Source organism: Oncorhynchus tshawytscha, linkage group LG05 (assembly GCF_018296145.1).
Source record: "Oncorhynchus tshawytscha isolate Ot180627B linkage group LG05, Otsh_v2.0, whole genome shotgun sequence".
In the NCBI taxonomy this organism is placed as follows: domain Eukaryota; kingdom Metazoa; phylum Chordata; class Actinopteri; order Salmoniformes; family Salmonidae; genus Oncorhynchus; species Oncorhynchus tshawytscha.
In genome coordinates, this window is record NC_056433.1 from 8,109,466 (window position 1) to 8,121,965 (window position 12,500).

Sequence of the window (12,500 nt, forward strand, 5' to 3'; positions counted from 1 at the left end):
GAGAGGTAAAGGATGAAGAGAAAGTGAAGCTAGGGGGCACTATTTTTATGTTTGGAAAAACAACGTTCCCAAAGTAAATGGCCTATTTCTCAGGACCAGATGCTAGAATATGCATATCATTGACAGATTAGGATAGAAAACACTCTAAAGTTTCCAAAACTGTCAAGATTTTGTCTGGGAGTTAAACAGGAAGTGCCCCTGTTTTTGAAATCTCTCTGTTCTTATGCATCCCTATTGCGCATTTAAAGGGATATCAACCAGATTCCTTTTTCTGTGGCTTCCCTAAGGTGTCAACAGTCTTTAGACGTAGTTTCAGGCTTTTATTTTGAAGAATGAGCGTGAAGGATCACATTGCGTAAGTGGATAGGTGGGGGCTCTCAGAGTGAGTTGGTGCGCAATGGAGTAAGACGGCCATTGTTCCTCCCGCTGTTATGGAAAAAGCTACACACTCGGTTTATATATTATCGAATATATATTTTAAAAACAACCTGAGGATTGATTATAAAAAACGTTTGACATGTTTCTGTGGACATTATGGAAACTATTTGGAATTTCCGTCTGCGTTGTCGTGACCGCTCTTTCCTGTGGATTTCCGAACATAACGCGACAAACAAACGTTGGTATTTTGGGTATAAAAATAATCTTTATGGAACAAAAGGAACATTTGCTGTGTAACTGGGAGTCTCGTGAGTGAAAACATCAGAAGATCATCAAAGGTAAACGGTTCATTTGATTGCTTTTCTGATTTTCGTGACCAAGCTTCCTGATGCTAAGTGTACATAATGCTATGCTAGGCTATCGATAAACTTACACAAACGCTTGGATTGCTTTCGCTGTAAAGCATAATTTCAAAATCTGAGACGACAGGTGGATTAACAAAAGGCTAAACTGGGTTTTCTTATATTGCACTTGTGATTTCATGAATATGAATATTTTCTAGTCATATTATTTGACTGTTGCGCTATGCTACTCAGCGTTGCTGATGACAATTATCCCGGATCCGGGAGGGGTGGTTCAAAGAGGTTAAGGGAAGAGTATGAGGGGAAAGATTGTAGGTAGGGGATAATTGTAGGAAGGATGGGATGGAGCCAAGAGATCAGGTGATGGGAGAGGATGAGGGGAGAGGAAGAGGGGAGAGGATGAGGGGAGAGGACGAGGGGAGAGGACGAGGGGAGAGGAAGAGGGGAAAGGAGGAAACCTGGAGGGATGGGATGAAGGGATCTGGTGGGAGGAAATAAGGAAAGCATGAGATAAAAGGATGAGTGAATAAAAGCAGGAAAAGAGAGGAAGTGTGTGTGTCTCACTGTAGATTATCTGAGCTGAACCCGGGGAGAGAGTGAAAGGAGGACGGATCGGTGGAAAGGATGAGAGGAAGTGTGTGTGTCTCACTGTAGGTTATCTGAGCTGAACCCGGGGAGAGAGTGAAAGGAGGACGGATCAGTGGAAAGGATGAGAGGAAGTGTGTGTGTCTCACTGTAGATTATCTGAGCTGAACCCGGGGAGAGAGTGAAAGGAGGACGGATCAGTGGAAAGGAGGAGAGGAAGTGTGTGTGTCTCACTGTAGATTATCTGAGCTGAACCCGGGGAGAGAGTGAAAGGAGGACGGATCAGTGGAAAGGAGGAGAGGAAGTGTGTGACTCACTGTAGGTTCTCTGAGCTGAACTCTGATTCCAGGAACTTGAGGAACTGGTCGCGACCTGCCGGATCCTTCAGAGCTTCTTCTAGAGAAAAACCCCACTTCCTCACTCTCTGTTGACTGGGCTCCTTACTAAGGGGTAGAGGAGGAGAGAGGAGGACAGGTGATAATGAGGAGGAGAGGAGGAAGAAAAAGTTTGAATTCATGAAAGGAGCAAGATATAAATTTTTTTTTTTTAAATAGATAGGCAGAAAAAAATGTATAATGTGATCTCAAACACCACATGTTGGACAAGCGGTGACAGCGAAGTAGAAACATTGGCAGCATAATACTGTCATGTCAGCGTTCACATGACACCTTATCGTTTAAATCACTGCAGGACATTTCCCTCTAAACCCGAAATGTAATTAATCTATTTATAAAGATTATGAAGCTACATTAGTCTCAATGATTATATGTCTGGGTTGATTAATCTCTAAATAAGTCAAAGAGAGTCCAGAAGAGTTACACAGGGACTACACACCGTGCTCAGCAACAACCTCGTTCACCATTAAATATCTTTCATATCTGGGTCTGATAGTGGTATAGGACATTAGGAGATGTCATTGCCTTTTGTTCAGACTTTAAGGACAATTATCTGAAGCCCCGTTTATACCTGGTTCTAACATGTGTCCTGATCTTGTCCACATTCTGATTGTGACCACATTTTTTAGACGGGTGTAGAAGAGTAAAAGACTCATTGTGATCCGATCCTCCTGCTCACCTCTAGAGGTAGTCAGACGCTCATTGTCTGGATATCTTACAAGTGTAGACAGATCTGGACAGAGAAACCATTTAAATCTTCCTTAAAAAAAAAAAAAAGGTAACTTTAAAATCATTGACAGGTGGCGCAATTGACTGATTACATCAATATGTGTCTTACAATAAATATATACGTAATGTTTTGAAATAATTTGCATAAAGGAAAGGACCAAGAAATCTGATCACACTGCAGATATATTTTAATACCACGTGTAGGCATGTGTAGACACATTTCTGGAAATCTGGGCACAATCAGAGTGTCTCACTGTCGACTCGATCAGGACAAAAGGCCCCATGTTAGCACCAGGTATAAACGGGGCCTAGGGATTTGTATCTGGATATCAATCAAGTGTAAACAGATCTGGATGGTCAAATAATTTAAATCTCTTTAAATCTCTAAAACCCATTGGCACCATTGACAAATGGCATAAATAATTATCTTCAAATAAATATTATAATAATATATATATATATAAAATATATATTATTTTTTTGAAAGAATAATCTGTCAAATGATCTGCATGCAGGGAGACGCCAGGAAATCTGGTCACGATGCAGACGTAATGAACGAATAACAGACAATATTCTACTACCATGTGTACAAACGGCTACAACGTGGGGCACAATCAGAATGTGGACGAGATCAGGACAAAGGACACATGTTAGAACCAGGTATAAACGGGGCTTTAAGACATAGGTGACCCCTGAGATAGTGGCTCTCTCTCTGATTATTGGTACTTTGATTTCATCCTTTAATAATGAAACAAGACGATAATAAGTTGTCATTGCCCATCATGTTCCTCTCTCTGTCACTGAAGGTGATTTTGCAGCTGAAGTGGCTCGGTGGATTAGTTAGTTGAAAAGTCAGGAATGGGGTGTTTGTGGGAGAGACACAGACCAGAGACAAATATGTATCATACAGGGAAGTAACAGACATACCAGTCCACCGATTGGGGAACATATGGCTGTGGTTCTTACCTGGCCTCCAGGTCCCAGAATGAGAGGTCGTCACTGGTCCAGGGGTTGGAGGGTTCTGGTGACACCACAAACGGGTCATACTCCTGGTACTGCTCAGTGTAGGTCATCAGACTGAAAGCAACACAACAGACAAAACACAAGAGGATGGACGGAACGGAAGAATGACACATGATCAGTCAGATATCAGTTCTACTGTAGACCCTACAGTCAGATAGTAGTTCTACTGTAGGCCCTACAGTCAGATATCAGTTCTACTGTAGACCCTACAGTCAGATAGTAGTTCTACTGTAGGCCCTACAGTCAGATATCAGTTCTAATGTAGGCCCTACAGTCAGATATCAGTTCTACTGTAGACCCTACAGTCCGATATCAGTTCTACTGTAGACCCTACAGTCAGATAGTAGTTCTACTGTAGACCCTACAGTCAGATAGTAGTTCTACTGTAGGCCCTACAGTCAGATAGTAGTTCAACTGTAGGCCCTACAGTCAGATAGTAGTTCTACTGAAGGCCCTACAGTCAGATAGTAGTTCTACTGAAGGCCCTACAGTCAGATAGTAGTTCTACTGAAGGCCCTACAGTCAGAAATCTATTGATGTTTAAAAAATAAATAAAAAATGGACCTTTATTTAACTAGGCAAGTCAGTTAAGAACAAATTCTTATTTTCAATGACAGCCTAGGAACAGTGGGTTAACTGCCTTGTTCAGGGGCAGAACGACAGCCTAGGAACAGTGGGTTAACTGCCTTGTTCAGGGGCAGAACGACAGCCTAGGAACAGTGGGTTAACTGCCTTGTTCAGGGGCAGAACGACAACCTAGGAACAGTGGGTTAACTGCCTTGTTCAGGGGCAGAACGACAACCTAGGAACAGTGGGTTAACTGCCTTGTTCAGGGGCAGAACGACAACCTAGGAACAGTGGGTTAACTGCCTTGTTCAGGGGCAGAACGACAACCTAGGAACAGTGGGTTAACTGCCTTGTTCAGGGGCAGAACGACAACCTAGGAACAGTGGGTTAACTGCCTTGTTCAGGGGCAGAACGACAACCTAGGAACAGTGGGTTCACTGCCTTGTTCAGGGGCAGAACAACAGATTTTTACCTTGTCAGCTCGGGGATTTGATGTCGCAACATTCCGGGTTACAAGTCCAACGCACTAACCACTAGGCTACCTGCCTCTAAACCACTAGGCTACCTGCCTCTAAACCACTAGGCTACCTGCCTCTAAACCACTAGGCTACCTGCCTCTAAACCACTAGGCTACCTGCCTCTAAACCACTAGGCTACCTGCCTCTAAACCACTAGGCTACCTGCCTCTAAACCACTAGGCTACCTGCCTCTAAACCACTAGGCTACCTGCCTCTAAACCACTAGGCTACCTGCCTCTAAACCACTAAGCTACCTGCTCTAAACCTCTAGGCTACCTGCCTCTAAACCACTAGGCTACCTGCCTCTAAACCACTAGGCTACCTGCCTCTAAACCACTAGGCTACCGGCCTCTAAACCACTAGGCTACCTGCTCTAAACCACTAGGCTACCTGCTCTAAACCACTAGGCTACCTGCCTCTAAACCACTAGGCTACCTGCCTCTAAACCACTAGGCTACCTGCTCTAAACCACTAGGCTACCGGCCTCTAAACCACTAGGCTACCTGCTCTAAACCACTAGGCTACCTGCCTCTAAACCACTAGGCTACCTTCCTCTAAACCACTAGGCTACCTGCCGCCCCTCAAATGTAAGGCTATTATATTCATTTGGGGACAAGTCGAAATTTAAACTATTAGGTGGAAACTGATGAGTCAAAACTAGTTTCCGCCACAGTGCAGCCCGGTTTCACACACCCTGCCTGTATCACCATAACAACAATGGCTATGAACTCTTTAAAGGAATTCTTAGAGAAACACCACACACCCTGGTAGATGGTCACATTTAGAAACCATAAACAACTTAACTATTGTCCTCCAGTCTGACCTTGCCTAATGCTGACTAATTAGATTTTTTTCCTCCCACACCAAACGCGATCACGACACGCAGGTTGAAATATCAAAACAAACTCTGAACCAATTATATTAATTTGGGGACAAGTCGAAATTGAAACATTTATGGCAATTTAGCTAGCTAGCTTGCTGTTGCTAGCTAATTTGTCCTGGGTTATAAACCAGATTGTTATTTTACCTGAAATGCACAAGGTCCTCTACTCCGACAATTAATCCACAGATAAAATGTTAAACCGAATTTGTTTCTCATCATCTCTCCTCCTTCCTTCAGGCTTCTTTTTCTTCTTTGGACTTTATATGGCTGTTGGCAACCAACTATACAGCATTACCACAACCTACCAACAGCATTACCACAACCTACCAACAGCATTACCACAACCTACCAACAGCATTACCACAACCTACCAACAGCATTACCACAACCTACCGGAGTGTGGACCTAAGTTCATCAACCAACTATACAGCATTACCACAACCTACCGGAGTGTGGACCTAAGTTCATCTTTCAATCACCCACGTGGGTATATGCTCTTAAAAACCAATGAGGAGATGGCTGGTGGGTATATGCTCTTAAAAACCAATGAGGAGTTGGGAGGAGGCCGGATTTACAGCGCGTTGAGCATCACAAATAGAACCAATTTCTATTTTAGTGCCTGGCCACTCAGACGCTCGCGAGCAGTATGGGTGCAATGATTCAATAACATGCATGTGTAAGCAGAGCTGCCAACTCTCATGGCCGCGAGACAAACGCATTTAGACCCTCTTCTCACGGCACACCTCTTCTATCTCACCCACTGAAAAGTACTGCTTTCATTTGTCTAATTAGTCCGTTGTGTGGTCAGTGCGTTAAAGTATAATGTGTCCTCCACAAAATCGTTTTGAAATGGGAGCATCTCTGTCTGCAATTTAACATCACCAGCGGCACCTCTATCATTGTCCTGTCTTGGCCACAGCACTGTGAACTGCGGCTCATTGAGGCGTTATGATTGGTCTAGTTATGAGAAGGATCAAGGGGATTGGATGAGAGAAAGACGTGGACGTGGAAAAGACGAGGAGAGAGAACATTCGCCGCTGCACGGTAGTGCTGTGTTATGGTAGCACTGTGTTATGGTAGCACTGTGTTATGGTAGCACTGTGTCATGGTAGCGCTGTGTTACGGTAGTGTTGTGTCATGGTAGTGTTGTGTCATGGTAGCACTGTGTTATGGTAGCACTGTGTTATGGTAGTGTTGTGTTATGGTAGTGTTGTGTTATGGTAGCACTGTGTTATGGTAGCACTGTGTTATGGTAGTGTTGTGTTATGGTAGCACTGTGTTATGGTAGCACTGTGTTATGGTAGTGTTGTGTCATGGTAGTGCTGTGTTATGGTAGCACTGTGTTATGGTAGCACTGTGTCATGGTAGCGCTGTGTTACGGTAGTGTTGTGTCATGGTAGTGCTATGTCATGTTAGTGCTGTGTCATGGTAGTGTTGTGTTATGGTAGTACTGTGTCATGGTATCGCTGTGTCGTGGTAGTACTGTGTTATAGTAGTACTGTGTCATGGTAGTGCTGTGTCATGGTATCGCTGTGTTACGGTAGTACTGTGTCATGGTAGTACTGTGTCATGGTAGTACTGTGTCATTGTATCGCTGTGTCATGGTATCGCTGTGTTACGGTAGTACTGTGTCATTGTAGTACTGTGTCATGGTAGTACTGTGTCATGGTAGTGTTGTGTCATGGTAGTGTTGTGTCATGGTAGTACTGTGTTATGGTAGTACTGTGTCATGGTAGTACTGTGTCATGGTAGTACTGTGTCATGGTAGTACTGTGTCATGGTAGTGCTGTGTTACGGTAGTGCTGTGTCATGATAGTACTGTGTCATGGTAGTACTGTGTCATGGTAGTGTTGTGTTATGTACAATGTTGTCAACAAAATTAGGTGGCTGTAACTCCTGTCCCGATTGCAGAATGCAGCCTTTTGACAGCATGTACTAAAATTGATTTAAACCACACTTGCATCAGTCCCCTTGTTTGGTGATTGGCATTTAGGCTGTGACAACGAAAAAGGCGGCAGACAGACAGACCTACAGTATGTTTTAGCAGGGAAGTTTGGTAGGGTGGATCTGATTTGGAACTATGAAATAATTTGGTCAAACAGATTGTGAACCCAAAAGTGTACATTTGATTCTAGAGGGGGGACAATAAATGTAAAATCATTTGGGTAGAGTGTAGGGCAGTGACGATTTCATTTACTGCCTTTAAAAAAACATAGCTGATATGGCTGACTTGCTTAAACAAAGTGTAGTTTCTACTGACAATTGAGATGTACAGTGGGGCAAAAAAAGTATTTAGTCAGCCACCAATTGTGAAAGTTCTCCCACTTAAAAAGATGAGAGCGGCCTGTAATTTTCATCATAGGTACACTTCAACTATGACAAAATTAGAGAGAAAAAAAATCCAGAAAATCACATTGTAGGATTTTTAATGAATTTATTTGCAAATGATGGTGGAAAATATCTAGTATTGGAATAGCCTTCATATCTCAGAACAAGAATAGACTGACGAGTTTCAGAAGAAAGTTCTTTGTTTCTGGCCATTTTGAGCCTGTAATCAAACCCACAAATGCTGATGCTCCAGATACTCAACTAGTCTAAAGAAGGCCAGTTGCATTGCTTCTTTAATCAGAACAACAGTTTTCACATAATTTTAACATAATTGCAAAAGGGTTTTCTAATGATCAATTAGCCTTTTAAAATGATAAACTTGGATTAGCTAACACAACGTGCCATTGGAACACAGGAGTGATGGTTGCTGATAATGGGCCTCTGTACGTCTATGTAGATATTCCATAAAAAATCTGCCGTTTCCAGCTACAATAGTCCTTTACAACATTAACAATGTCTGCACTGTATTTCTGATCAATTTGATGTTATTTTTAATGGACAAGAAATGTGCTTTTCTTTCAAAAACAAGGACATTTCTAAGTGACCCCAAACTTTTGAACGGTAGTGTAAGTATGAATATTGAAAATGTAAAAAAATGTATTTAGCTAATTTTTCAATATATTGTTAAACACAACATATTCTATGAACATTTCAAAGTTCCAGAGTGAGACTTCTACTAGTTTAAAAGTTATGGCCCATTTTATAGAGAGATATTGACATTGTAGGCAATGTAAACAATTACAGTTGACATTTTACATCCTGCAAATCACCAGCATAGGGCAACCATTTTGAATCCATTCACTCTGATGGTAATGTTTACAAATTAGATCATAACTCTAAAAGTTGCAGACATCCCCACTCTGTGCCCATAGACTATATTATGTTTGACAAATCAGAATATATATAACAATATATATAATATATAATAAATAAATTAACATAAGAAAATTGTTATTATGATCAAAATACTAGTCATATTACAGAGCAAGCTTTATATGACACCAATTTATGTTAATTTTTTTATTTATCATTTTTTTTTTTTTTTAATTTATAATTTTTTTGTAGGTTCTACAGATGATTACGGAGTCTTAACAGAGGCCTGGAAAACGCCAAAATGACACAAATATGCCAACTTTGATCAATTATTTCTCAATTAGGCTTTTAGATATAAATATAGGTCAACAATCCCTTCTCTAAAGGAACATTTTATGGATTACATTTCGTGAAAATCCCCCAAAATCGTAGTATTTTTTTTGTCCTCCATGGCTATGCTCTTATTGCGGTTCAGAAAAAGAAATGACTGGGGGGGTCTATTCAGAGCTCTGGAATTCCACACAGGTTGATAAAATATACACGTGTTGATTTATCAAGGACAAAGTGCTTTATGACAGGAACTGTTTTATAGGTGAGATGGTGGAGCTTTGCTCATACCTACCTCTCAGCGACTTTTGAAACCTTTATACAGTGTCGGTCCAACTGGCTGTTAAGAAACACAATCTGAGGAGGAGAAGCAATAGTCCTCATTATTCATTGATTAAAACTGGTTTCTAATTGGTACAGTGCATTCGTAAAGTATTCAGACCACTTGACTTTTTTTTCTTCATATTTCGTTACGTTACAGCCTTATTCTAAAATGGATTGAATACATTTTTTCCCCTGATCAATCTACACACAATACCCCGTAATGACATCACAATACCCCGTAATGACATCACAATACCCCGTAATGACATCACAATACCCCATAATGACATCACAATACCCCATAATGACAAAGCAAAAACAGGCTTTTAGAAATGTTTGCAAATGTATACCCTTTACTTAGTTCTTTGTTGAAGCACCTTTGGCAGGGATTATGGCATTGAGTCTTCTTGGCATTATGGACATCTCAATCCAGAGATATTTGATCAGGTTCAAATCTGGGCTCTGGCTGGGCCACTCAAGGACATTCAGAGACTTTTTCTGAAGCCACTCCTGCATTGTCTTGGCTGTGTGTTTAGGGTCGTTGTCCTGTTGGAAGGTGAACCTTATCCCCAGTCTGAGGTCCTGAGCACTCTGGAGCAGGTTTTCATGTATAAAAGGATCTTTTTGTACTTTGCTCCGTATTCATCTTTCCCCCAACCCTGACTAGTCTCCCAGTCCCTGCCGCTGAAAAACATCCCCACAGCATGATGCTGCCACCACCATGCTTCACTGTAGGGATGGTGGCAGGTTTCCTCCAGACGTGAAGCTTGGCATTCAGGCCAAATAGTTCAATCTTGGTTTCATCAGACCAAAGAATCTTGTTTCTCATGGTCTGAGTCCTTTAGGTGCCCTTTGGAAAACTCCAAGTGGGTTGTCATGTACCTTTTACTGAAGAGTGGCTTCCTTCTGGCTACTCTACCATATAAGCCTGATTGGTGTTGCAGGAGCAGATGTGACACTACCATAAAGTCCTGATTGGTGGAGTGCAGGCGGCCAGCTCTAGGAAGTCTTTGCGGTTCCAAACTTCTTCCATTTAAAATTGATGGGGGTCACTATGTTCTTGGGGACCTTCAATGCTGCAGAAATGTTTTGGTACCCTTCCCCAGATATGTGCCTCGACACAATCCTGTCTCGGAGCTCTGCGACAATTCCTTCAACCTCATGGCCTGGTTTTTACTCAGACATGCACTGTCAACTGAGAGACCTTATATAGACAGGTGTGTGCCTTTCCAAATAATGTCCAATCAATTGAAGTTACCACAGGTGGACTCCAATAAAGATGTAGAAACATCTCAAAGATGATCAATGGAAACAGGATGCACCTGAGCTCAATTTAGAGTCTCATAGCAAACGGTCTGAATACTTATGTGAATATGTTATTTCAGTTTTTAGATTTTTTTATACATTTGCAAAAAAACAAAAAAAAGTTAGCCCTAAAGTTTTTCCTTTGTCATTACGGGGTATTGTGATGTCATTACGGGGTATTGTGATGTCATTACGGGGTATTGTGATGTCATTACGGGGTATTGTGATGTCATTACGGGGTATTGTGATGTCATTACGGGGTATTGTGATGTCATTACGGGGTATTGTGATGTCATTACGGGGTATTGTGATGTCATTACGGGGTATTGAGATGTCATTACGAGGTATTGTGATGTCATTACGGGGTATTGAGATGTCATTACGGGGTATTGAGATGTCATTAGAATAAGGTTGTGATGTCATTATGGGGTATTGTGATGTCATTAGGGGTATTGAGATGTCATTATGGGGTAATTGTGATGTCATTACAGAACATTGTGATGTCATTACGGGGTATTGAGATGTCATTACAGAGGGGTATTGTGATGTCATTACGGGGTATTGTGATGTCATTACAGAACATTGAGATGTCATTACAGAGCATTGTGATGTCATTACGGGGTAATTGAGATGTCATTAGGGGTATTGTGATGTGGGGTATTGAGATGTCATTACGGGGTATTGAGATGTCATTACGGGGAATTGTGATGTCATTACGGGGTATTGTGATGTCATTAGGGTATTGTGATGTCATTAGAACATTGAGATGTCATTACGGGGTATTGAGATGTCATTACAGGGGTCATTGTGATGTCATTACGGGTATTGTGATGTCATTACAACATTGTGATGTCATTAATAGAACATCCAATAGAACCTCCAATAGATCATCCAACATCCAATACAACATCCAATACAAACCCAATACAACATCCAACAGAACATCCAACAGAACATCCAATACAACATCAACATAACATCAAATAACATCCAACAGAACATCCAATACAACATCCAATACAACATCCAATACAACATCCAATACAACATCCAACATAACATCCAACAGAACATCCAATACAACATCCAATACAACATCCAATACAACATCCAATACAACATCAATACAACATCCAATACAACATCCAATACAACACCCAATACAACATCCAACAGAACATCCAACAGAACATCCAATACAACATCCAACATAACATCCAATACAACATCCAATACAACATCCAATACAACATCCAATACAACATCCAATACAACATCCAATACAACATCCAACATCCAATAGAACACACAGAAGTACCTCTTTCTCCACATCCTCTTTGGTGCCTTTCCTGGCTAGTTGTGAGGGTCTGTGTACCGGGCTCTGTGACTGACCCTCCTCTATCAGTCCATACACTGACTGGACAGGGGGAGGAAGATAGAAATGAAGGAGAAGATAGGAGAGAGAGAAAAGTTGCATGTTACTATCCCATTCCTCAAAAAAGATTTCTAAACGTTTTTTGTAAAGTCTGACTTTTTCTTGGGACCCAGGCACAACACCAATCTATAGTTCTATCCACAGTCTAGTGAATCTAGTCCTTCCTCTCCGTACCTTCTTGACTCTCTGTGGGTTCTTCATACGTCTGCATTTCCTGATGTCCATCTCTGTGACGTTCACACAACCTGGCTGTAGATCATAGAGGACCAGCAGGCATAAGAAAACATTTTCAAAATAGAAATCAAATCAAATGTATTTATAAAGCCCTTCGTACATCAGCTGATATCTCAAAGTGCTGTACAGAAACCCAGCCTAAAACCCCAAACAGCAAGCAATGCAGGTGTAGAAGCACGGTGGCTAGGAACAACTCCCTAGAAAGGTCTAAACCTAGGAAGAAACCTAGAGAGG

The 12,500-nt window shown here is 41.5% G+C and overlaps 1 pseudogene; it reads right to left on the reverse strand.

Annotated features, from left to right (window-relative positions):
* The window catches only part of LOC112247576, a 74,608-nt pseudogene that overhangs the window by 19,326 nt on the left and 42,782 nt on the right, over positions 1-12,500 (reverse strand).